This window comes from Anguilla rostrata, chromosome 11 (genome assembly GCF_018555375.3).
Source record: "Anguilla rostrata isolate EN2019 chromosome 11, ASM1855537v3, whole genome shotgun sequence".
NCBI classification, from domain to species: Eukaryota; Metazoa; Chordata; class Actinopteri; order Anguilliformes; family Anguillidae; genus Anguilla; species Anguilla rostrata.
In genome coordinates this window covers 22,597,393-22,609,625 of record NC_057943.1, presented here as the reverse complement: position 1 = coordinate 22,609,625, position 12,233 = coordinate 22,597,393, and positions in this window count along the sequence as shown.

Here is a 12,233-nt window from a genome sequence, read left to right as displayed (position 1 = left end):
AGTAACTGCCAAGTGCTGGAGGCTGCAATACTCCTAACGAAATGAATACAAGGTTTTCATTCAATTCTCCATTAAGGTGGGGAAGTTCCACCCATTTATAATTATTGTGTTCTTGCATTATTTAATTGTGATAACTATTTGTTTCGTGCTGGGGGGGGGGTTAATAATAATTACAGGTAAAATCATAAGAAATTATTAACAGTCACTTTACTGAACACATACCAGCAAGGATATTTATTAAACTGAAAGAACCCAATTCACTGTTGGAAAATTGAAAAATAAGAGATTCAAATGTTCATTTCAACATGGAAACATGACTAAAATATGTAAACTGAATTATAGTGGAGATGGAAGAAATTTAAATGGAGAAGTTGGATAGCATCATCATACAGTATACAAAACTAACAAACAAACAAATAAACAAAAAAACTAAAGAGTTTTAGTACATGAAAAAGAGTTTCAACCAGGGTCTACACTAAAGCTTACATATCCTCAGAATGACCAAAAAGGCTTGAGAAAGGGGCTAATATTTTGGTTAGCATGGCTAAATGCAACATGAAGTGATATTTCACACCAAAATTGAACTACAAAAATAGAAACAGGAAAGAAGTCACTTAATAGATTGTTGAGCCACTACGTGTGTCCAGTAGGGCCTGTACAAGCCTTGGCATAGAACCTACTGTCACCTGGGATTCAGCAGGATGAGGAAAATGACCCCACTCTTCAATGAGAAAATTAACTCACACTTAATTGATGAAAGCAAAAACCGTCTCTCGAGTGCTGTTCCAAAACACTGCATTAGCACAATGAACCCTATCCATAACAGTATAACCAGAAAATTTAATTTTCATTCTGGGCTTGGTACCGAACTGTGATTCGGTCTCCCAGCATGCAAGCAGGGTCAGCAATACTTTACAGCTGGACCGCTTTTGAAAACTGTAATATGACCCGGAGCTGCTGAGAGAGTGAAGTGGTTGGTAGTATTACCGTTAAACCAATCATTACACTTAAACTGTTTCCATTTGCCTTCCTTTATAAACAGTCATGTCATTTATTGGCTAAATTTGCGATGGAGAATAATCTCAAATTTTTAAGGGAGAATATTCTCAAGCTGAAGGAGAATATGGGTCTTTACATTTCTAATACTTGACCTTCTACTCACATAAGGTATATGCCAAAAACTAAGTACATTCACGAAATACAAAGAATAGATGCACAGATCTCTCTGTTGCTTTCTTTCCCAGACCCACTCCTATAAAAGCAATATTACAGTAATATTAAGCGTGCTGTCATACAGTCAATACATTATTTTTCTAAGCAATTCACCAATGACAATGCTGTATAATAACAGATAATCCGCTGGTACATTATATTACATCCATTCTTGCATGATACGTATATTGCTATTTTTTTTTAAAAAAAGAAGCTTTGAATGGTTACCTCATTACCATATGTTCTTCTCCCTCCATCCTAACTTTTTTTTTCATTTGACCTCCAAACTCACCAGGCACTAAAGCAACAGCTATGAATCAGCCCAGTCCATTTCTGGCCTAAAAATGTACTGTGATAATGAATTCCATCTCAGGCATCACCTGGGATATTTTTCACAAAGTGCTTGAGTGATGGAACTGTACAGTCTTCAGCGGAACAAAGAGGCTCATCGCCATTGGATTAATGGTCTGCTTAGCATTTTCTCCATGCGGTGGAAATTTTTTTTGGTCAATTTTTATCACATACATAAAGCTCAATAAAGCAAAGGAGTCACCCACAGAAAACATCAGTATAAAACTTGCAGACCCAAAGTGACACTAGTCTATAAGGATACGTCTGTAGAAAATCCTGATTTTTCTGAACCTATATTCACCTGCTTGGCTTTCCAGTTTGTCTTACTTCTTAACATGGTTGAAGAAAGCCTTTCAGTTTTCATTTACTTATTCTTACTCTCGGTGTTCAGCTAAGAGTAAAAATACGCTCACAGACACACACTCACATCCATGGATGAGCAAAGAAAGAGATAAATAGCTATAATAAAACCATTATATATGATCAAATATAAATATGTCATCACCCATGCCCACCCTGTACGACCCTTTTCAACTGAAGATATTTATTCGATGCCACTGTCAGAGGCAAACAGACCTGGTGTCCTGCAGATCATACAGTGCTGTGTTCTGCCCATCTTCATTAGGGTTTCAAAATGAAATATTTTCAGCAGTGCATGGGTACAGATAAGACTTGTGGGAGGGCTCCAGTCAAGTGGAAATCAAGTAATAGACAGTGCATCCTGATGAAAATAGAAAACTGAAAGTATTCCCTTGATAGCTAATGCTATCAAATAGATCCCTTGTAAATTATTTTCAAAATGAACTGATTGTGATTTTCTATACACAACTGTTGCAATTCACTGAATGAGAAGATTACAGGGACCTAAGCCATTCTGGAATTTATAAAGTGAAATTAATTATTTAAAACTAAACACATTGCAAATGTATAGCTATGAAGCTAAAATATCACACAATATATAACATCGCTTAAACTCACATTTAAATTTCAGCCTGTATACATAAATATGAAATAGCAGAATAAAACTGAAGTCTCTCTCTCTCTGTCACACACACACACACACAAACACACACGCCACACACGTATTTATGAAGTATACCATGATGCATAATAAATGCTTTCATAACACTTTTTAATACCATTTTGTAATACCATTTACTTTAACACATTACGCTTTCATAAGGGGAAGCTCACATTTGTTTGCAGTGTTAATTCAACACTCTATTAACTCTAACAAGCTCACTTTTCATTTATCCCTGTAACGTGCTGAACGTGCTAAACACAAGAAAGCTACAGTGAAGTACAAATGCAGGCTGAAGCACCAGACATTTCAGCTGAAAGCCTGGGGCACAGGTTGATGTTGCCATTAGTTGTCCTGGCAACGGGCTTGCCAATTTGCCAAAAACAGCGCACCTTATAGCCAAGTGTTACATATAATGAGAACTTAATGCAAGAATGCCATCTGGCTGATACAATTTCCCTTGCAGTTTAATTGCTTTAAGAGTGATTGCATTTGCACATAGAAATACCAGCTCAGTCTAAACATCTCCATTTAAGATGCACACAGAAGGGCCTGTAAACACTGTGATTTCATATTCAACACAATCTGCATTTGCATATAGAAAATAAATTGACAGAAGCACAGGCAGACCAAACATGTAATCAAGGTAATTTTCATTACATTACATAATCTAGTCTTATATACAGTGCTGGCATGAAATTGTATTTTATTCATTAGACAGGAAATATCAATGCTTCTAAGCCATGTTCTCCGTTCAAAGCACGTTTTTGTGAAATTATTATTTTTGGTCAATATTTGACCGGATATAAAGATTTTGCAGGTTCTTTTAGTGAAAAATATCAAAACTGTATCTGCTATGTTTCTTTGATATCCAACATCATAAACATAGACAGCAGACTAAGTTCTGTTACTGACCATTTCGACCCATCAAAACTATTATATTTAAAGGGGGTTATGTTGTGTACTGGTCACTGGAATGAACTCCAGCTAGTACAACTTTGGCTAAAAACGCGGTTCCCAGAATTTTTAATGAATGAGTACTTCACAATACACAAAACAAAAATAATAAATTATTTCAAAATTATGACGCATTTTTAAATCATCAAGAAAACAGCAACAGCACTTATATAGCAGCATAGATTCTTATAACAGAGAAAAGGACATGTGATGCCATCACATCTGTATGGAATGTTTCCATACAAGTTTAATGATGCAAACACCTGACAAAGCCCGGTCCACACCAAAACACTGACACATGATTAAACCCAACGGGGAATATTCTCAACAGCGCATTGGTACCACTCTCCTTCACCAGTACACCCCCCATCTCCTGTGCAATGTTTGGACGTGCTCACATACGCAAACACTACATTTTCTTCTGAGTCATACATTTAAACACAACGCAGACCCGTACCGTCACAACCAACTCTCCCAACCAAGCCCCAACGTTTACTGTGAAACTAAACTAAGCTAATGCGTTAGATGCAAAATCACAATGTAATGCGAAAAAGCTTAATTCTGTTTTTTTAAAAAGCATGTATTCTCTGGGGAAAACGATAATTAAAAACAGCTGAAACCCAAACGCACTTTTGATTCCTCTGTATGTGGAGATGTAGTCACAGTGGGTGCTTGAGGCTGTGCAGTGTGTGACGTGCGTGGGAGAGGATCGTGTGGTGGACAACGGGTATAAACATTCCCTCCAATGTCTTCCACTGCGAACGGACGAGTTTGCCGGCACACTAGGCACTCCTCCTTGAAATGAGATTACCGGTCCCCTTGCTGCAGGAGAATAAAACAAGATGTACTGCCGTATATTTCATTACACTCTCGAATAGTGCGCATTTACGTGCGCGGTGAATGCGCCACCCCAGGGCAGTGGCCTGAGGGATAATTGAATCGCGGTTTCCGCGCGGTGGGAAACCAATTAATTACGTGGCGCATCCGGCTCCAGATCAAAGCTGCTGGGGATGTCCTGGAAGGCCTGCGAAGGCTCGCCGCTCGGGCGCAAGGTCCCACGCGCATCCCCCGCGCGAGAGACCAGACCCCCGTCGGACCAGCTGCGACACGCCACATTTGCGAGAGACAAGAGTGAAATGAAGCACATTTTTCCCTTTGATTCTGGCAAAATGAGAAAAAAAAATGTTAAAGTGACCGTCCCTGGTCGAAATCACGTCCCCACACTCGAGGAAGAAAAAAAAAAAAAAAAACTATTTCCGTTCCAGCGTGGAATATGGCGATATTGGATGACGCACATCTGAAAAGCAAGGAAACGGGAGGAGCACTGTTAATGGGCAAAGGCAGAGGAATGTAATCAGTATGCCCTAGGAGGCTACGAATTACGGCCAGGGGAACCAGCATCCTGGGCCTGGATGTTGATGGATATGGTTAGCATTTCCTGTGGCTCTGAATACCTCTGGCCTGGCCCCCCGCAGTCACTAAATAGAGAGGGATACTCGTTCTTAATATTAAAACAATAACAAAAAAAAGGAGCAAACCCCACTTGAGTCCTAGATTAAAGCAAATAAGTCGAATGATCCTCTGTTCAAGACACTGTATGTTTTCTTTAAATACCGTTTGAGCTGTCACAGCAAGATCGAGCTACAAAAAAGGCACGGAGGATTTGATGTTATGGATGTTGAATTTCGTAATATTGAGAACCGTGCTTCCTCTTCCGGTAAAAGGGGAGAATGACTCCCATGCATCTAAAAGAAGCGGAATGGAGGAAAGGTAAAGAAAGGGGGTGACAGCTCGAAGATCAATGCAAATTGGCCTTGTTTTCAGTTCTTAGGAATCACGATGCGACTTTCCTTTTCAATAGAAACCAAGCCAAGTAGTTATTCTCAAGGGCGTTTATCATTCTATGAAGTGAAATCATTTCACAATTTTGACATTTTCTGCCTTCTTGGCATGGACCCCTGAGGCTCAGTACTTTTTGGCTGACCTACAGAAGTTCAGCATCCTTGGCTATGGAGACCTCACATAGGTAGATGTACATGTAACTTGTTAGAAATGGATGAGGCAATTTAGACCACTCGCAGTAAAATCCCCACTTTCTTGAATGACATTTTGTAAATGTGACTCAGTATTTCACCCTGACTCATTTTATTACTCATTTCTCTCCTCTAAAATCTAGACTGCAAGTGCGTCAAAGAGGGTATTTCAAAGCTCAGAAGTGTCCTTCAACAATCTGTCCAACATATGTGCCGCAGCATGATTTTTAACAAATTTAAAACTGAAAGTCTTGAAGTGTTTTCTCCTTGTTCTAGATCGCCCATCATAAAATAACTGAGGTACGTGGATACGTCATGGGGAATGACAGCTTAGTACAAGAATAGAGATAAAATTTATAAAAACAAGTTGTGAAAATAATTTCACCTATGTACAAAAAACTTCCTCCAGATTTATAACTTGATCCACAAAAGCATTTATGACATTCTTGCTTTTGGCAGGTCATCTTATTTCATACAGAGACAGTTTGTTACAGAGACAGACCCACATCATGTCAGGTCTTCAAGTTCAACTCGGTGCAAGACATTACGAGGGAATGTATTGAGGAAGCAGCACAGAAATGCCTTAGAGCTTTCGCATATTCCCTTTTAATTTGCATTTGAGAGGGATTTAAAGCTTCATTTGTGCATCTGGCATATGCAAAAATTATATCCAGCAGCAATAAGTGCGGGAAGGTTTGGCCAAAGTTGACAAGAGTCAGAGCCAAACAGGCTTGTGTTTGTGATACTGGGTGGATAGTGCTCCAGGCCTGTGAGTTAGCATCAAGCGACACATAGGATCTATGAGACACTGTATGAGTTATTTGGCACGCAAACAGATTTGACTATTTTTTTCCCATAACAAACTGTTTAACACCTGTACCATAGTGACAGTCTGAAGTCTGATATCCTGATAGTTAAGTAGGAGTGACAGATCACGTATCATTCTGAGTCTGTACAAGCAATGCGCTAAAATAGTGAGTGAACATTTTTCAATAAGAAGACCAATCACAAACCCCACCATTTTCCAGGAGCTCAGCCAGGGAATAATTTCCCAGCTTTCCTCCGAGAGGCTTAAAAGGGTTTGTCTGCCCCCCTGGAAAATGTCCATTGTGAACAGCTGTGTGATAACTTGTTTGTAAATGGTAAAATTAAAATAAAAAATTGGGATTCATCTGCAAAAAGTATCAATGACACAAAACAGGATACACAAATGTTTTTAAAAGACACCAAAATAACTAAAAATGTTAACCTGATATTGCCATTGACCAAATCATAGGCTACCAAATGACACCATTTTTCATCTTGGAGCGGAAGTCAGCAATGGCCCAGAGAATCATTGACTGGATGGATTGAATTATAAACAGGTGGGCACTTTTTTAAATAGTTAAAGTGAGTGCATTACCACAAGCACCCATCACCTTCCAGTACAAACTCAAACAGGCGGTACCGAAGAAAAAGAACAGAGGGAATGAATTGCAGTTTGAAATATCTGCCACCAACATATAATATGGAAAATGAGAGCATGTCCAGATTCCTGTATAAAATATTCAACTCTACATCACATGTCTCTGGGGACATGAGGTTTGTGATAGACAATCCAGCTGAAGCACTCTCCGCCTGTACCCTGGCCTGATAAGGGCCTGAGTTCTTTCTCCCTCTCTCCACATCAGTGCTGCAGAGCATCACGAAGGCTTTACGTGACCTTTGATGTCTTATCTTTCAGCTTCTTCAAAATAACTTTGTTTAATCTGCACCCTCCCACTCTAACACTGCAAAACTCCATCTGCTATTGGTGCCACGAGCGCGCTGACGGCTAACAAGTGGCACTGTCTGCACAAACAGCCATGAAATATGGCTAAATACCAATGCTATTACCCAGGAGCTTACGTACTTGGCATCTTCTGTACCTTCATCGGGGATGAATAAGCGAATTTCCAGACGAGGAGAGCACCGCATAGGCTCACCAGCTGATGAAACAGTTCCAGCACACCCTACCCAGACAGCTAGTATGACAGGGGCTATCAAATACAGCTCCAGACATGCAAAAACACAACTTACAATTCACCCAAAATGATCTTAAACCAGTGAAGTAAGACCAAAAAAATTGGCAAACATACAATTCTATTTAGCATGCCCACCTGAATTGCTGTAACTCAAACTGTTCACTCCTAGGCGGAGAAGTGACTTCAGAATTAGGCCTGACAGAGTTAAAAGAGCCAAGTTTTGCTGTAGCATGACAGCAATACGAACGTTATAGCTCAGCCGATTCCTCTCAACTGCATAAGAGACAGACAAAGTAGATTTTGTTTTATTGGAAAGCTTACTGTTCATCCAGTTTCAAAAATGTATTATTTTCTGTCAACGTGATCTGGCTGAACGCATACTGTGAAAATGAAACGACTAGTTGCGCCAAGACAGAGAACGTGTGTTATAATGCCGGTTCTGTCAGCAGCTTGCCCATTTGCAATTCTATTCACACCTTTGAAGTGCGCATGTACAACTTTGCAAATGTTATCTGCGTTGGCTATCAACTGGCACGACATACTGTACAGAGCATCAATGTATGATGACTGGAGGGCAGTTGGGTGGCTGATCCTCATAACACACTCGCTTTCAGTGTAGGAAAGCACCCGTGGTCTGGTGCATATCCAGACTGTCAGTGCTGTCTGGCTGGCAGCCTGCAAGGCAGCGCACGAACAGTGGTAACATTGGCCAGGGAGGGAGGGTCTCGTTGTGTGGCTTCTTTGATCGACAGACTACCTACCGCTGGGGCCAACTGCAGAACTGCAATCTTCTAAAACGAGCTCTCCTGAATCATCACAGATGGTCACAGTGACAGTCCAACAAATGTGATCACAGTTAGTGGCTAATAAGCGTTTGATGTGGTGTGTCACGATAGTTATTATTTTCTATCTGTTTTTTTGTCTAGTATTTATTTTCTATCTCTGCTCTCACAAGTACATTTATTTTCTATAAACATCTATAACTTCAAAGTAAATGCCTAGCAGAAAAGGCTTGTAAGACACCATACCAATTACACGTGAATTTGCAATTTGTCTGGACATTATTATCAAATCCTTTAGCTGCACTGCAGTGCTTTTTACATAAAGATAATCAGTGGTTCCCAACCCTGCACCTGGAGATCAACCATCCAGCAGGTCTTCATTCTAACCCTAATTTGACACACCTGCTCCTAATTAGCAGCTCAACAAGATCTCTGGCTGCTGAATGAGATGTGCTTTGTTAACGTTGGAGTAAAAACCTAAAGGACGACAGATCTGCAGGAACAGGGTTGGGAAAAACTGATTTAAATAATATATGCAACTGCCTTGGTTTTTCTAATATTAATAGAAATCAATAACGAGTGAAGTTAACATATTCATGGAAAACAGCCCACAGAGTTCAGGAGGATTTGCCCTGGGACACCCACTCACCCTCAAAGTGCCCAGCAGACCAGCTGCTGCCTCAATCCTTCCGAGAAGGAGAGTCATTAGTAGATTCCCGTTCATTATTTCACTCTTGCATTTCAGACCGCCAGTTGCAGAAACAATATTTTTGTCATAATAAACAACTGCAGTCGAGAAGACCAACAAAAAACAAATGTAACCTCGTACCCTATGTATTATGTTGGGAGGGGGCTGATCCCCGGCTGAGAATGTTTCCATAACTACGTGTGGTTAAACTGCATTCAAGGTCCACAGTTAGCTAGGGGGCTGAGAGCAGAAACGGAACCAGTAGAGTGCCAAAGATTTTTCATTTTTAAGGTTACCCTCCAGTAAGGATGTGAAGGGGTGGGGAAAGGGGAGGGGTCTGACTGATTGGTTGAGCTCGGTGTGCATCATGCGAGGAGAGCCCCGCAGGCTGCTCTTACAGCCGGAGTCAGGCACATACTGAAGAATGGTTCAGATGCTGAAGGTTCTGCCCCAGAGCGCTAATGCTGGAGCAGTACACACATCGTAACACCTGAGGTGAGGATTAAGAAAGATAAATCAAATGACCCCAGATCTGGGGTTTTTCTGGTAGGTACACTACCTGCAGACTAAGAAAATACTACGTGTTCCCCTGCAGTCAGACTATAAAAACACAGTGCCCCCCCCCCCTTTCAATTCCTTTTGTGTTTCAGCCAAAAAAATTCAGTGGCTTTGTTTACTGGCGAAAGTTCTGACAGGGATGAAAAGCGGTCTAGTTTTCTCGGAGGAAAACTCAACTTTTCTATTAGGAGGGACGCGGGAGAAGATGAAAAACTAGACAGACGATTCCTTTTATAGTCTGAGCCTTTTTCACCGCTGTAGGCCGTTTTCCAGAAGGGGCAGAAGCCATTAGGCAGCGACTGAGACGCCACTCTACCAGATAGACCGCGCTGCAAGCTGACAGGTTGCAGTGTGTCATGGTCCATACTTCAGTGGAGACCTGTCTCTTGTTAAAGCCAGCACTTTAAAGGGCACATCACCCCACAGTTCACTGCAGCAAGTATTTTTCCCTCCTTCCCCTTTCAGCCCTCTACATCACCTTCGTAATGCTTTCAAACAAAAGGCACCTCAATTTGAAAGGTGTTTATGCAGTAGTGCTATGCTGCAATCACAACCGACAGCAATGATGTCACATCCACGCCAGTTCAAAATTAGGTTCAACACTGAGGCTCAACTCAGCCTAACCTGTGGGCGCTAACGTCAGCTACAGATCCAGGACTCAGATTCATACACTAAATGAAAAACACTCTACACAAGTCCTGCAAGAGACTTGGTACATTGATAATTTTCACTCCCTAGAGAGATAAAAGATTAAAACAATTAGAAAATGCGTGGACACGTCTCACATGTCTCATAACTGCATCTTTGTGACCTAGCATAGCAGCATGGCTGCTTTTAGATGACGGTATACTGTGGCATAAGCACAGTCCTGGTAGACACATAGTGTGTGATTCTCAGACAAAGTTCTATCTGCCAACTACACATACATGGTTTGGGCTAGACCCCTTAGCTCCAATGAATGCAAATCTTAATGCTCCAGCATACAACCACATTCTAGATAATTTGGTGATTCCTAAAGTTTGGGGAAGGCCCTTTCCTGTTTCAGCATGACGATGCACCCGGGCATACAGCAAGGTCCATACTGAATTTATTATTTTTCTTGTCGATGTTGGATGTCATGTGTCCACATTACTTTCAGCTATATAGTGTATGTAAAGTCTCTTGTAACTTCCACCACTGATCCCCCAAGACTTTTGTGCGTGCGTGCTTGCATGTGTGTGCAATGTGTGCATGTGTATGGATCTGCATTGATGAGAAGAATGACATTTACCAAAGATCTCTTGAATGAAAACATTTAATCCATGAGAATGAAACAATTTAACGTCCAATTAAAGTCCAGTTATTGAACATTCTGTATTTGAGTTTGCAGGCCAAGCTCTATAAAATGTTTTTAAAACGCCCCTCAGGTCTTTTATTTTACATACAATTCATGATGTAAACTGCTGTAAGGAAAAAATGCCAAAGCACAAAAATAATCTAATAAACATGCTAAGAAATCATAAGCAGCTTTATTTTTTCCAGACAGTCCTGAGAGCAGCTGCCCCCCCCCCACCACAGCATACATCCCTTCCCCTCTTCCCAAAGCAAGCCCATTGAACATAGCCACATTTCCACATAAATGATCCCAAGCAGATTAGCTTTAAGTGTTAAAAACAGTCTTAAATGATCACTGGGTTGTAAGAGACTGTTTCTACAGTCATTAAATGATTAATGGAAGGCTTGACTAACTAGAGGTATAGCTATAACGGTTAGATTTTTGATTTGAGAGTAACCATGGTAATGCCAGGCCACAGGGAAATTTACCAGCCACCAGTCCCATAGCATGAGACACCATTGGGTGAATTGATGGCAACTAGTTACACAGACCATGAGTGCAGCTATAGCCATAACTGACTGCTGGGTGTTTTGATGGTGACAGCTATGATGCTACCTGACAACTGAGTGATTTGATAAATAATAATAGTAATAATAATAATAATAAACCATGGTCATTGCCCCAAAGACATAAACACTTGTTTAAAGATGCACTTTAGGATGAATCTAGAAACATAACAACCATGAAGCAAGGCCAGGCTGACACAACCAGCTCATCGTGCACAGAACATGATATCAGCACGACTGAAGGTCTTGTTTATAGCACACTTCCGAGCCTCGGCCTCCTTGCACGCCACTGGGCCATGTTTACATTGCTTTAAGATCCTATAGCTCTCTAATTGAGTACACATTGAGGCGAGTACGGCCCTCGCAGGCAGGACCCTTGCATGCAAAGCTTTCTCCGTTTCAAATGTATTATGCACAGTCGCGCGCACATCTGAGCATTCCTCTAATTGATCTCAGCTGGCGATCCCATCATCTTATTCTTTCAAAAAATCAGAAAAAAAAAGAATGTGAGAAGCCTGGGTTATGCCTGCTTGGAGTCTCTCAACCCACCCGGTTTCAGAAATCGTCATATTTCCACACAAGGGCAAGGATATCTATGCAATCGGCCAAGGCAGGCATTTATTCTTTCCTCTGACACTGTATATTATCCTGATATTGGAAGGCACCGTGATAAATAACAGCTGAACCTGCCTGGAGTAATTGATGGCTGCCGGTATGATCAGGCACCGACTCATGAGGTGAGTCACT